This window comes from Fundulus heteroclitus, chromosome 19 (assembly GCF_011125445.2).
Source record: "Fundulus heteroclitus isolate FHET01 chromosome 19, MU-UCD_Fhet_4.1, whole genome shotgun sequence".
NCBI classification, from domain to species: domain Eukaryota; kingdom Metazoa; phylum Chordata; class Actinopteri; order Cyprinodontiformes; family Fundulidae; genus Fundulus; species Fundulus heteroclitus.
This window is the reverse complement of record NC_046379.1, coordinates 16,342,523-16,355,365: the sequence shown is the minus strand read 5'-3', so window position 1 is coordinate 16,355,365 and position 12,843 is coordinate 16,342,523. Positions and strand designations below refer to the sequence as shown.

The 12,843-nt window shown below is 40.0% G+C and overlaps 1 protein-coding gene across 1 annotated transcript in view; it reads left to right on the top strand.

The window, feature by feature from the left end:
- The window catches only part of trappc12 (trafficking protein particle complex 12), a 44,265-nt gene that overhangs the window by 7,934 nt on the left and 23,488 nt on the right, over positions 1 to 12,843 (top strand). The window lies entirely within an intron of this gene.

Sequence of the window (12,843 nt, the reverse complement as noted above, 5' to 3'; positions counted from 1 at the left end):
GCTGGGCAAGTTAACGCGTTAATTTCACGTTAATTCATTAGACTATTAACGGCGATATTTATTTTATCGCGCATTAACGCATGTTGCTCACATGCTTTCAGTCAGTGTCAGTCAGCACTCACGGCAGCACTCTCCCGCTCCCCCTCCCCTCTCGTACATGGCTCAGCAGCGCCAGCCAATCAGCACGCAGGCTCAGCCTGGCCCGCCCACTCAGCTCTCACACAAACTTAAAACACAAACAGCTGAGAGAGACCGCAGCAGCGAAAAAACATGAACAGAGGAAGTAGCACCGTTCGGCTTTATTTTAATACCGTAAATGAAATCAAGCTGTATGTTTTGTAAAAAGCCGGTTCATTTCAGTGGAAACATAACAAATTTATCTAAGCACGTGAAAAAACATGAAAACGTCGAGCCCCAGAAACGGAGAGAGGAGACGAAACTTCTGTCATTGCCCCGACAGACCCACAGACTGATGTCTCTGACTGAGGCGTTTCAGTCCTCCAGGGAACATCCAGGTAGATCAGTGGATGGATGGATGGATGGATGGATGTTACTGGAGCCCACACATAACATGTAATTAAGACCTTGAAAGAACCCAGTACATATATTAAAAATAGTTATTTAAGATAAGATGACATTAGCTAATCCTTTTTTTATCCCACGACGGGGAAATTTATAGTATTAAAGCAACAGGCAGGTGCACACAACACAGACAAAATTACATAAGGATTGAAATATATAAGAGGTGGATTAGCGAAAAAACACTGAACATAACATTATTATTATTATTATTATTATTATTATTATTATTATTATTATTATTATTATTATTATTATTATTAAATTGTAATAATAAAATAAAAACCACAAAACCCAAAAGGTCAACAGTTTCATGATACATCAAGCTTAGGGACTGGCTAATATACAGCAGGTCAAAAAAGGCCATATTTTGGCTGCAGTGCTTGCTGTTCTCTTATGAAGAAAAGATCAACTAGTGCACTAAATTCAATAGATGGGTTGAAAATATCCAGTATAAAATAAGTGCTACAAATGTTACAACACTTTTGTTCATATGGCAGCAGAACATTAAAATAAAAGTGCTCTTTACACTACTTTTGAATTCATTCATGGAGTTTGTAAATACAATGCGATTAATCGCGATTAATCGCGATTAATCAGGGCGATTAATCGCGATTAAATATTTTAATCGTTGCCCAGCCCTAGGTGTTACACATGAAGGCCGCAGACATTTTTTCCCTCCTCAGTTCTTCTGACTGCCTTTAAGTAGTTTGACCAGGATCCGTGTTACGACTGGTAGCACGAGGCGATACCTGGAACCTACAGAGGTTGCAGAGGCTGTCCAGTTCCACCAGTACGGCACATCGATGCGTGTCATTGCCAGGTTTGCTATGCCTCCCAGCACAGTCTAAAGAGCATGGAGGAGATTCCAGGAGAGCTGGACAGAGTCAGTGGAGGTCCTTAACTCACCAGCAGGATCGCTATCTGCTCCTTTGTGCAAAGAGGAACAGCATGAATATGGCCAGAACCCTACAAAGTGTCCTTCAGTCACTGGTGTGAATGTCTCTGAACAAGCCATTAGAAACGTGAAAGGGTCTGAGTTAATCATTTTTAATTTTCATCAAATGATGTGCCATCCTTTTGTTCCTACCCCATCACCCATTCCACATCAGTGCAGATATCTGGCAGAACTTTTTTTTTTTTCAATTGATATTAACGTATAGCTACAGCTGCAGTGGAATGCTTTAGAATATAGATTAGGGTATTTTCATTTTATGGAATGGTGTCGCCAGACCCAAATCAAGTTGAGATTCTGTGGCAAGACTAAAAAATTATGTTCACAGATCCTCTACATTAAAAAAAGGAGCTTTTCTATTTTTTTTTCAGTCTTGTAAATAGTCTGTTGTTGTTTTTCTGGTATAAGTATGCATATATATTTGCACATTTTTTAAATAACCCAATAACCTTATTATTTTTACTAACTTATAACTGTAAAGTATCTTTATTTCTTATAAGTTTTAAATTTGTTCTTTGCTGCTGGCGCACCTGAATTTTCCCTCTGTATAAAGGATATTTCTATTCTATTGAAAAATGGCAGTTTTCAGAGCTGGTAGAGACAAACCCTAAAAAACTAAACAAAATACTTACTTAAGTTAGTTAAATACAAATGTACCCCAAACTTTTTTAGCCTTTTTTTTATTTTGTTAAAGATAATAATAAAAAGAAAATGTATCCTTTTTCTATTCACTGAAATTTGTCGTTGTAATGTGACAAAACTTTGAATACCTTCCAAGCCTTTGTTTTATTGGCACATAAAAATGGTCGACACTTAATTCAGATTTTTTTTTTATTTTGAGGTTGAACTATAACTATTTTAATAGGCAGTGACAATCCTGTTTTCAAAAAAAAAAAAAAAACTCAATGTTGCCGTAAGCGGGATATTCCACAAGATGTCTTTTTTTTAATTATTATTATTTGAAGGGCACCTTGAATTTTAATGATGTAATGAGCTGCCACCCTCATCCATCATTAGAACTGTTAGCCAAAGAGACAAACCCAGATTGGACTATGAAAACTTTTTGTCCCGCGCTGCAGACAGTCGACTTCAGATGTTTGGACTTGGAGACTATGCAAGCCTTATGTAAGCCTCCTCAACAAGTCCCGGCGCTAAACATCATTAGTCAAGCGCAGGCGCTGTCAGCCAGCTGCACCTCACCTGCTGGAGGTAAAATGACAAAGCTGCAGTAAGTTACCGCAGCTTGGCATTCTGCGGCATCCACCGACTGTCTGACCTTTGGACACTCGGCCTGTAAACGTCAGCGCTCCAGCTGAAACCGCCACCAGGTTTGGTCTCAGCTGACTGAAAACGGTGAATCATTCGCCTCCTTTCACTTCTGATTATGGTCCTTCAATCTGCTGAGCATGAAAACGCGCCGCGTCCTGCGTGACCTTGCAGGTCTCACCTCATTCCCTTCCCCTGCTGCCGTCTATCCGTTTTCCCACCCCAACCCCGGCCTTGACGCGTTTCCCCTCTTATCGCAATTCATGACCCACACGTGACCCTGAGAGACGGTTGTTATTTAAGACGTATGCACAACAGCTTCAGCAGACAGTGTTATAGAGTGGGAAGGGAGGGGCGGAGATGGAGGGGATCCACTCGGCTCACAAGTTCTTTTCTCCTGCTGCGCCCATGTATTATGCATGGGACTGCTGTGCATATTTCAAGGGCCTTCTGGACTCGGTGTATATATAAACACACACACAAGCTGGTACTTTCAGCTTTCCTTCCACGGCACTATATGGTGTAGGTGAGTGTATGTGTGAGAGGGATCATATGCCGTCTGCTGATTGGTGTGGGTGGGCTCCCTGGAGCACCAGCTGGGCGTAAGGGGAGAGCCGCGGAGCTGGTAAGGTAATGCTGCCCTACAGCAGAGATGGCAAAGAAGGAGAAAGAAAGTAGCGGTCTGCGTGAGCGAGGCACATACAGACAGAGGAGGGCTTCACCTGGCCTTAAGCATCAACAAGGTTTGACTCTGTACCCGACGATGTGTACGTAGGGCTTATTGGACACTTTGATGTTACTTTATCCCAAAAAGAAACTGCTGGGAAAGTTTGGAGTTTTTTAAAAAACTAGGGCAGCAGTCGGGACTGTAAGATGATTCATTAGCGGATCGTTACTGATTTATATAATGACATGCAGGTGGACTTTTAGTATTAATCTATCGCATAAAATCCCTAAATAACACATTTAGGTGTGACAAAATGGTAAAAAATAAATGAATAAATAATACTTTTACAAGGCACTGTATCAAGACATCACAACTTGTGATTTCATCGCAGTGTTTGTATATCTAATGTATGATTTCCTGATACTATGCAGCCTGCACAGTACAGGAATATTTATTTTTGGAAATATATGAATTTAGTCATTATTTAAATGTTAACAGAGAAAAAACGGTATGTTTGTGGGCATTCTTATCAACATAATGGGGCTCTACACATTTCATTTCCCGCTGAATCTGTTGCCGTTAGTAACCGAGCTTTGGAACGATGGAGCTCGAGGTTCCCAAACTTGGCGTCGCGATATGATTTGATGCTGATGCGCTAAAAAGATTTAGCATTTGCTTTTTTGTGAAACTGATATAAAAGTATAACTTTACAAGATGTTCCACATTTCTAATTTTAATGCAAAAATATTACTTATTTTACAGCTTCATATAATATAATTTATATAGATTTAGATTTAATTCACCACTGCTTTGTGACGGTCTTCTTTTTTCCTATTCACCCGCTAAGATTGAAAACATCAGTGAAAAAGGTCCTAAAGTGAGTTCTGTTTTCTAAAAGTCTGAAAGTGACATGAAAACAGTGGGGTTATCTGTGCCCAGTAAAATGATTTTTTTTTTGCTAGTGAAACATCAGAAACAAAACTGAAAACATGAGCTCATGACTTTTGCTGTTACTGAAACCTTGTAAAAGTTGTTAAGGCGGTACATCGGCCATTTGACCAATGTGATCTTTTTCTACGGTCGATGCTGGTATGTAACATCCATTGCAGTTTATTCCCAATATTTGATGTTACTTGTTTTTATTCTATGTTTTTTTTTTGTTGTTGTTTTTTTTGTTCTTATTATTAATTAGACCTTTTGAATGGCATTAGACTAAAACATCTATCTTCTGGGATGTGGAAATGAGCTGAATGAAGAAGCTCCACCTTATCCAGGGGAGAAGGATTCCCTTGTCCAGATGATAAAACAAGAGCTATTTGCTCAGAGGCTGTTTACTTGTTGGAAATTATTGCTGACTAATTGAAGGCTTGCTTTCAAAAATGTCTGTTTAGGCATTATTGATATATTTAAGAAACAGGCCAAGTCCTTATAAAAGTGTAATTTTTTTACTGTAGAGTTGTCATATTAGCAAAAGCTTGGCGTTTTGGAACTGCAGACAGACTTGCAGCTAACTAGAACACATTAGATTAGCTACGTCTGGTGAAATTATATATCTTCCCCATCTTTCCTGCATCTCCCTTATTTTGTAACATGACCGTGTACCCACAGATTGAACTGAACTTTTTGTTCTGACGCGCACAGGAAACGGATTTGTTTTAATTACAGTGTCTCATAAAAGTGAGTACACCCCTCACACGTTTGTTTATATTTTATTATATCTTTTTTATGAGACCACACAGCAGCTATGACACAATTATACAATGTAAAGTAGTCGGGGTACAGCTTGTATAACAGTGGAAATTTGCTGTGCCCTCAAAATGACTCAACACACAGCCATTAATGCCTAAACTACTGGCAACAAAAGTGAGTACAACCCTAAGTGAAACTGTCCAAATTGTGGCCAAAGTGTCACACACGTGTCTTTGTCTCATCAGACCACAGAACCTGGTTCCAGTAGTCCATGTCCTAAGTATGCAGGTCTTTATCAGACAGCTTGCGGGCTTCTTTATCCATCATCTTTAGAAGAGGACGACAGCCAGGCAGACCAATTTGATACAAAGTGTGTTGTATGGTCTGAGCACTGACAGCAGACCCCTCCACCCCTTCAACCTCTACAGCATTTCTGGCAGCACTAATATTTTTATTTTTTATTTCAAAAGACAACCTCCGGATATGAGGCTGAGCATGAGTACTCAACTTCTTTGGTCGACCATGGCGGACCAACTGGACCCTGTCCTGTTAAACCACTGTATGGTCTCAGCCTCCGTGCCGCTGCGCATTTTCAGGGTGTTGCCGATGTTCTTATTGCCATGGCCATCTTTATATAGAGCAACTATTCTTTCTTTTCTTTTTTTCAAATCCTCAGACAGTTCTTGGCCATGAGGTGCCATGTTGGGCTTCCAGTGACCAGTATGAGTGTGAGAGAGCGATAACATCAAATTTAACACATCAGCTCCCCATTTATGGGTCACCTGACACAAGGGTGGAAAAATGGCTAATTGGCCACAATTTTGACATTTTCACTTAGGGGTGTACTCACTTTTGTCGCCAGTGGCTTAGACATTAATGGCTGTGTGTTGAGTCATTTTGAGGGGACGTAAATTTCCACCGATTATACAAGTTGTGAACAGACTACTTTACATTGAATCAAAGGGTCACAGCGTTGTCTGTGGAAAAGATATAATGAAATATGTACAAAAATAATAGGGGTGTACAGGGGTTTCCGGACACTGTACCTAGTTTTGTTGTCGACCCTCTAATCAAGATCCCTTTTGCTGATGTTTGGATCAGACAGCCTTGCCCTCTCCGTCTCCCGGCGTCTCCTTTTGAATCTTGCTGATTTACTTGCTAACAAACTATGAAATCTCTAAACTTCCGAGATCAAACAAACTCGTAGATCAAAGCTGCCGAGGGTGATGTATCTCAAAGAGCTGGGAGGGAAGGTTAAAAATGAGAAAATGAGAGGACGCGCACAGGCAAGCAGAACATGCACCCATACGTGCCATTACTCATACACAGACAGGAAAATGAACATGTCAGAATGCTGCTCGGCGTTAAAAGCAGATTATGGGTCAAGACGTCCAATCAATCATGATGCGGAAAAATGGGACAGCGCCTTCTCTTACCTTCCACCTGTGCTACAAATTTCTGATTGGGCAGCAACGTTCCTGTGTCCGGCCTGTATTTACTTCATGACATTATACACTATTTAGTATTTGCTGTCAGCCGTAATCCTTTGTTTTATGGCTTTTTTTTTTTTCCTCAGGTGACGTTAGTACTCAATTCATAGCGCTGCATTTCTGTGCGTTTGTTGCAGAGCCCTGCTGTGAGCTGGCAGAATGAGTCATGCTGCAGAGTCTTGGTGTGACTGCACCCAATGCCACCATCGATGCTTCCCTTTATTCATACGTGTTCTCTCACATGTTAACAGCACACACAAAGACATCCTTTAAAACAGTCAGCCACACAAAGCCGTCAAAAGAGTCGCCGTTATTTCCTCTGTCACTCTCCTGTGGATTAATCTGGAGATCGGTGTGCCTCAGCGACAAACACGGATGAAATCAGAAACGCACCGTAGTTCTCCCCGTGATGAAATGTCATCTGGAGCAGCAAAACTTCTCTTTACCACTACTCTGCAGATCCGACAAAGTTTTAAGATATCCTCGATGCGTCTGCTTAAAGTAAAAAAATCTTACTTGTGGGGAAAAAAATCTCCATCACTTTAAAGATTTTACTTTTTGGAGAGTGGGGTTCTTGAAAGGATAAAATAAATAAAAATGTTTTTGTTTGTTTTCCCACATGTTTACCAGTGTTGGAAGAGATTTAATAATGCTTCAAAAAAAAACAACTAGAATAACACTTTTTACTGATTTTAAGAAAAAAATGTATCCTGACAGTCGTACCTAAAAGCCTTTGTCGTTGTCAATAGATTAGCTTTTTTGGGCATTGCTGCCATCATAAACAACCAGGACTGCAAAGTTGCCATTCCAGTCTGATCAAACAGCTAAAAACTCATTTTGGAACGGATAGCAGGCTAACATTAGGACTATGGGCTGGCCTCCTACATTGTTTCCTAACCCTTTCTTTCCTTCTTGCTTTCCTTCTCACCCTCTCCTATCTTTCTTTATACCCTACTTTCATTCCTTCTAAGTGTCTTTACTGGCATACAGTTTTAGTTTTCGTAACCCATCTGTATCCTCCCCACTGTAGAAATATCATTCTTTAATTTTTAAGGAATGTTTAGATTTTATATCATATATGACTTTAAAGGACTGAGAAGTCTGGGAAAAAATTAAGTCAAGACAATTACAAAACATTTACATGAAACATGAACCTCGGTATTCCTTTAAGCCCGAAAGTATTATTATAACGCTGTTTGGTTTTAAGAAGAACCACAGTGAAATAAAACTGTGCACCCAGTTGTTTAATGTTTTGGGACGTCATCAAACTTGTTAGTTGGAAAATGAAAACGTCAAATAAAGGATATAAAGGAGCTGTGCTTTGTGGGTGACTCTGGATAATATATGCACAGTTCAGGCCTGCTTCTCTAGCCTTCTCTCCTTGTCTTCCAGTGACCTTAGTGTCCTCTCTGGTCCTGACTGTGGCGTGGTCAGCAGTGAGCTTGTCTCTGGCTCAGCACCACCCAGAGCTGGCCTCATCTGTCCCCTTCATTAGCAATCACCCACCTCCTCTCTTCCTCTTCCCCTCTTTCTCCTACATCTCTGTCTCTCTCTCTCTCTCCCTCCTTCTTTCCTCTTTGCTGCCCGCCAGAGACTCTAACCTCTCCTTCCTCCCACAGTTTGACGCCGTCTGGGCCGGAGGCCAGCGTGTATGTATGTGTGTCATTACGTGCGCAAGAAAGAGAGAGAGAGAGAGAGAGAGAGAGAGAGAGAGAGAGAGAGACCCACCTCAGCTCGTTCAGACAGCCTCCTCATAATGACTCCGACGACCCAGCTGCTGCATTGCACTTTGATATCATTGCTCTAACCTTTACTTGTCATTATCATAACCTTTCTACATAGCTGTCATTTCCACCACCAGTTACACGCGCAGGCTGGGGGTCTGAGAAACGCACCGTCAGCTTTTGTTGTGCTGAAGGGCACGTTTAAACCTTAGCGCTAGCTGTTCTCACCTTGCTCCGTGTACGGTGGCTGTAGCCATATGCTCCGTGTTATGCAAAAGTGCAGGTAAACTTCACCCTGTTGCCTTGCCAGCATAGTGGCTTGTGACAGCTCAGGAGTGACACTGATAGCAATGGCTTAGGAAATGTTGAAGTCAAATATGACACTTTACGGTGGTATGTCACTGCCAGTATGTTGGCGTATTGGACTAACAGCCAGCGCTTCACATTTAGGCCCCCTGGCACAGATTGCTGCAGAATAATACATCGGGTGAGGATGCTGACAGAGAAGTCTGCAGCCTCACTAATACGGTTTCTAGCCTCCACCTGGCTAAATTTTAAGTAGACGTGCAGCTGGATTATAACGCCGCAAAGATTTAAACCGTCATAAATTAACTGATTTGCTGGAATAAAGAAAAGTGATAGTTTAAGATAGCTATGATGTATTTGTATCTTACAGGCACAAATCTGTTTTGTATCTATGACTGGTAAAAGTGTGAGTACTTTTTAGGTGCTGTATGGTTAAAAACGGACCATTTAAAATTTAATAATGGGTTGATTTTGTTTCAGGTTGAAAGAGATTCTTAACATTCTTGGAGTTTAAACTATATAATAGCTGAGGGTGCACAAAAGGAAAAGTCAGTTTGCCGCTTTCTATCAAGGTTGCTCTGCATACCTTAAAATTGCATGTTACTGAAGGTTAATAGAAATGGCTCATTTTAAGCAAACCTACTTACAAAGCTAGTTTTTTGTTCATTTTCTAGGATTGAAAGACGCACATTTCTGATGAAGGAACACACGAATAGTAAAGAACTATTACAAAGAAGTATCCCTAACCCCAGAACTTTTTTTTCCTACATTTTTATTTCATTTTACCAAAACAAACTCCAACATACAGCCCCCTTTATTCAGTAATTTCTAGAACCCCCTTTTGTTGCAGTTTCCAAGCTTTTATTGTGTACGTCTCTACTACTTTTGCACATCAAGGTAATAACACTTCTTCCCATTCTTCTTTGCAAAATAACTCCAGCTCGGTCAGATTGGATGGAGTACATTTGTGAATAACCCTTTTCAAGTTTTTCCTCAGCTTTTCTCTTGACTATAAGTCTGGACTTTGATTGGGCCGTTAAGACACGTGAAAATACTTTCATCTATTAATCCCATTGTAGCTCCGGCTGTAGGTTGATAGTCGTTGAAATGCCTTTGCCCCATATTGGCCGGCACAGTCAGGCTGGGGCACAATTTGCAGATTTTCATTCCAGGCTGCCAGGCATTCATCTTTAACACCACTCACAGTTAATAGTAGAAAAGTGAGAGATTATATAAATATATTATATAAGTATAATGGCAACTATTTATTTTGTTCTGAAACTGGTTCATAAGGGCTGTGAGTAAACTGCATCACTAGCTACGTTTACATGAACAAAAGTAATTGGAATAAAAATGTGTCATGTAAACACAGCAATGGTAATATTGTGATCAGATTAAGCTCAGTCGGAGTGAAATTGTAATCTGAATGGGTTTGTTTACAGTGATTGACATTCTGATCGACATGTAAAGGCCCGTCAGGATCAAGTTACTCCGAATGCAGCAAACTGACCCAAGTGCGAATGTGCGCCCCATGTCATAGTGACGTATTTCCGCTTTTGACTGGCAAAAATACGTTGGGAAGCAACATGCCAGGGATCCTGATACAACCTTTCTATTCAAAACCATAAAAGAGCTCAAAAGTATTATTTATTGATTAATGTTTCAATCATAATTAGGGCCTGGTACGAGTCCAGCTTGGACTCTTGAAAGACAAACAAACTGGTACACTACGGTTTTGTTTGCTTATTTCTGTTGTTCAGCAAGAACAATACTACTCTGAGGTTCATTCTTCTGAGGTTGCATATAAACGCACATCACGATCAGATTAATTGATTGTATGCCCATGTAAACAGCACAATCCCATAATGTTTTAGTTTTTTAATGCACACCACTATTCTCAGATTGATCAACTTATTTATGAATCACGGTATTTTGGTTGATCAGACATAATCTCATAATTGACATAATTGAAGTTTGAGGCTTTAATGTGACAAAATGGGGGGAAAAATATATTTGTTGGATATAAATTGTTTTGAAAAGCACTATATTTATGTAGGTGAGTGCAGTATAATCAATAGAAAGAATCCTTAAGCTCTCGGATATATAGTTTTAGTTTCGTTGTCAACCAGCAGCATCATTTCTGTGTCGTTTGTCGCTGATAAAAGCGTCTGTACTTTGCATACATGCTTGGGGAGCCGCTGATTTGCAGATCCAGATTGACACACAGCTCTGGAAAGCTGTCCTCAGCAGCTCTCTCTAAGGGGAATACGAAATGGCGTTTCTGTTGACAAGCAAACCATCAGGCCCCATTCAGTAGCCCACAGCTCAATCAGCGGTTGATGTTACCCAGAGGAACCTCACTTACAACATGAAGCAGTGTCGAGCCAACTTGGGGAGTATTATTGAGAGTTTTCTTGCAAGCTATGTGCAAGCGCAGTGTATTAACATGGTGTTTTATGCCGCCTGGTGTCTCACCATCTCTCTGTGATATTGTTTGAAGAGTCAGAGTGATTGCCGGTGGGAGACAAAACGACTGCTTTGTGAACTGCATATCAGCACAGAAACCAGTATCCCTCAGCTGGGGGGCAATATCCGTCCCCCTGGTTCAAGTGTCTGCAGGCCAACAACACAGGCATCAAAGCGGAGTTGGCCAATGACCGGCGTACACTTTTAGGATATGACTATATTTTCCCTCAGCCTCTGCGTAATCCAAAATGCAGAAGCTTAATTGAAGTAGCACTGGAGCTCCCTGTGTTAACCGGGGCTGGTGTGAGGAAGCCCTTTTAAGTTTGATTCGCCTGGAGGCTCTGGGTCTTGTGAGAGAGAACAAGTGGGCGTCCGTTTGTTCATCAGGCTTTGTTATGCAGAGTTTTTTTTTTTTTTTTTCAAGCTCACCAAAGGAGAGACACGCTGAACTTCCGATCTTCAACACAATTAAGAAGCATCACCCCTTTTAAACTCGCAAGGAAACTAATTATGTGTGTTTGTGTGTCTGAGGGAGTGAAGGAGGACGTTATCTGCGCACATTTCCATTGCAAACATTTGCATGAGTGTGTGTGAGTTTGTCAGAGTTGGGTGAGCCATTGATTTTTTTCTTTTTTTTTTTTTTTTGGACTTGTTAATTACTAATTGGCTTGTTTTGTGCAGTCTTAAACATACTGAAAGCATTTACTCTGTTTATATGTAAGGTATTATTTTAAGTAGCTATCCCACTGTTTTTATAAATTTTGCAGAAAGCTCAATTTCAGTTCCTTGATAACTTTATTTCACTTCCTTTGTCTTTGTAGTGTTTTTAACTAATGCAAATATACAACAGCCTTTGAAAGAAGCAAAGAAATGTCACTTTCTTTCATCATTGCCTGAGACATGACAAAAAGAATCCCAACACACATATTGAGCTTCTTATTTAATAAGACTGGCAATAAATCACCATAGTAATGCCCCTTATTTCATTTGGGGTGGAGCTGATTATGAATTATTGCTAAGTCATTTAAGCTGTGCAAAATTATTAATCACTGCCAGTCTCTTGCTTAGATTTTTTTTTTATCCCACCACTGATTCTGCGTTAATTGTAATTATTCAAACCTCTGAGTCACAAAGGTTTAAACAAAAAGGGAATTGATGACATGAGGAACTGTTTCAATCAACTTTTTTTTCCTTAATATCAAATATAGTGAACAGAGGGGTCAGGTCTACTAAGGAGATTCTTAAAACTCTCCTCTAGATTCTTGTTTTTGTTTATTAGATTAGATTAGATTAGATTAGATTAGATTCAACTTTATTGTCATTACACAGGTACAGGTACAAGGCAAAGAAATACAGTTTAAGTCTAACCAGAAGTGCAATAGCAGCAAGTGCAGAATAAACAATGGTTCCATAAGTACAGGACATGGGTTTTTACTGAATAAATATAGAGATGGATACTATTAGAAACAAAAAGTTTGGATAAACCAGTATTGTGAACTAAATTTACAGCTGGATATGTACCGAATATAATAAACAGGTTGATATTACTATGAATAGAGTTTTACAGATATATATATCTTGACTATGTACTTTAGGTTTTGTAGTATCTACATTCAGAAGGTAGGACACCTGGGTAAGATTTCTGACTGGAAAGTATCCTTGGAGTCTTGTTTCCATCTTTCTGTCCAACATCTGACGGTT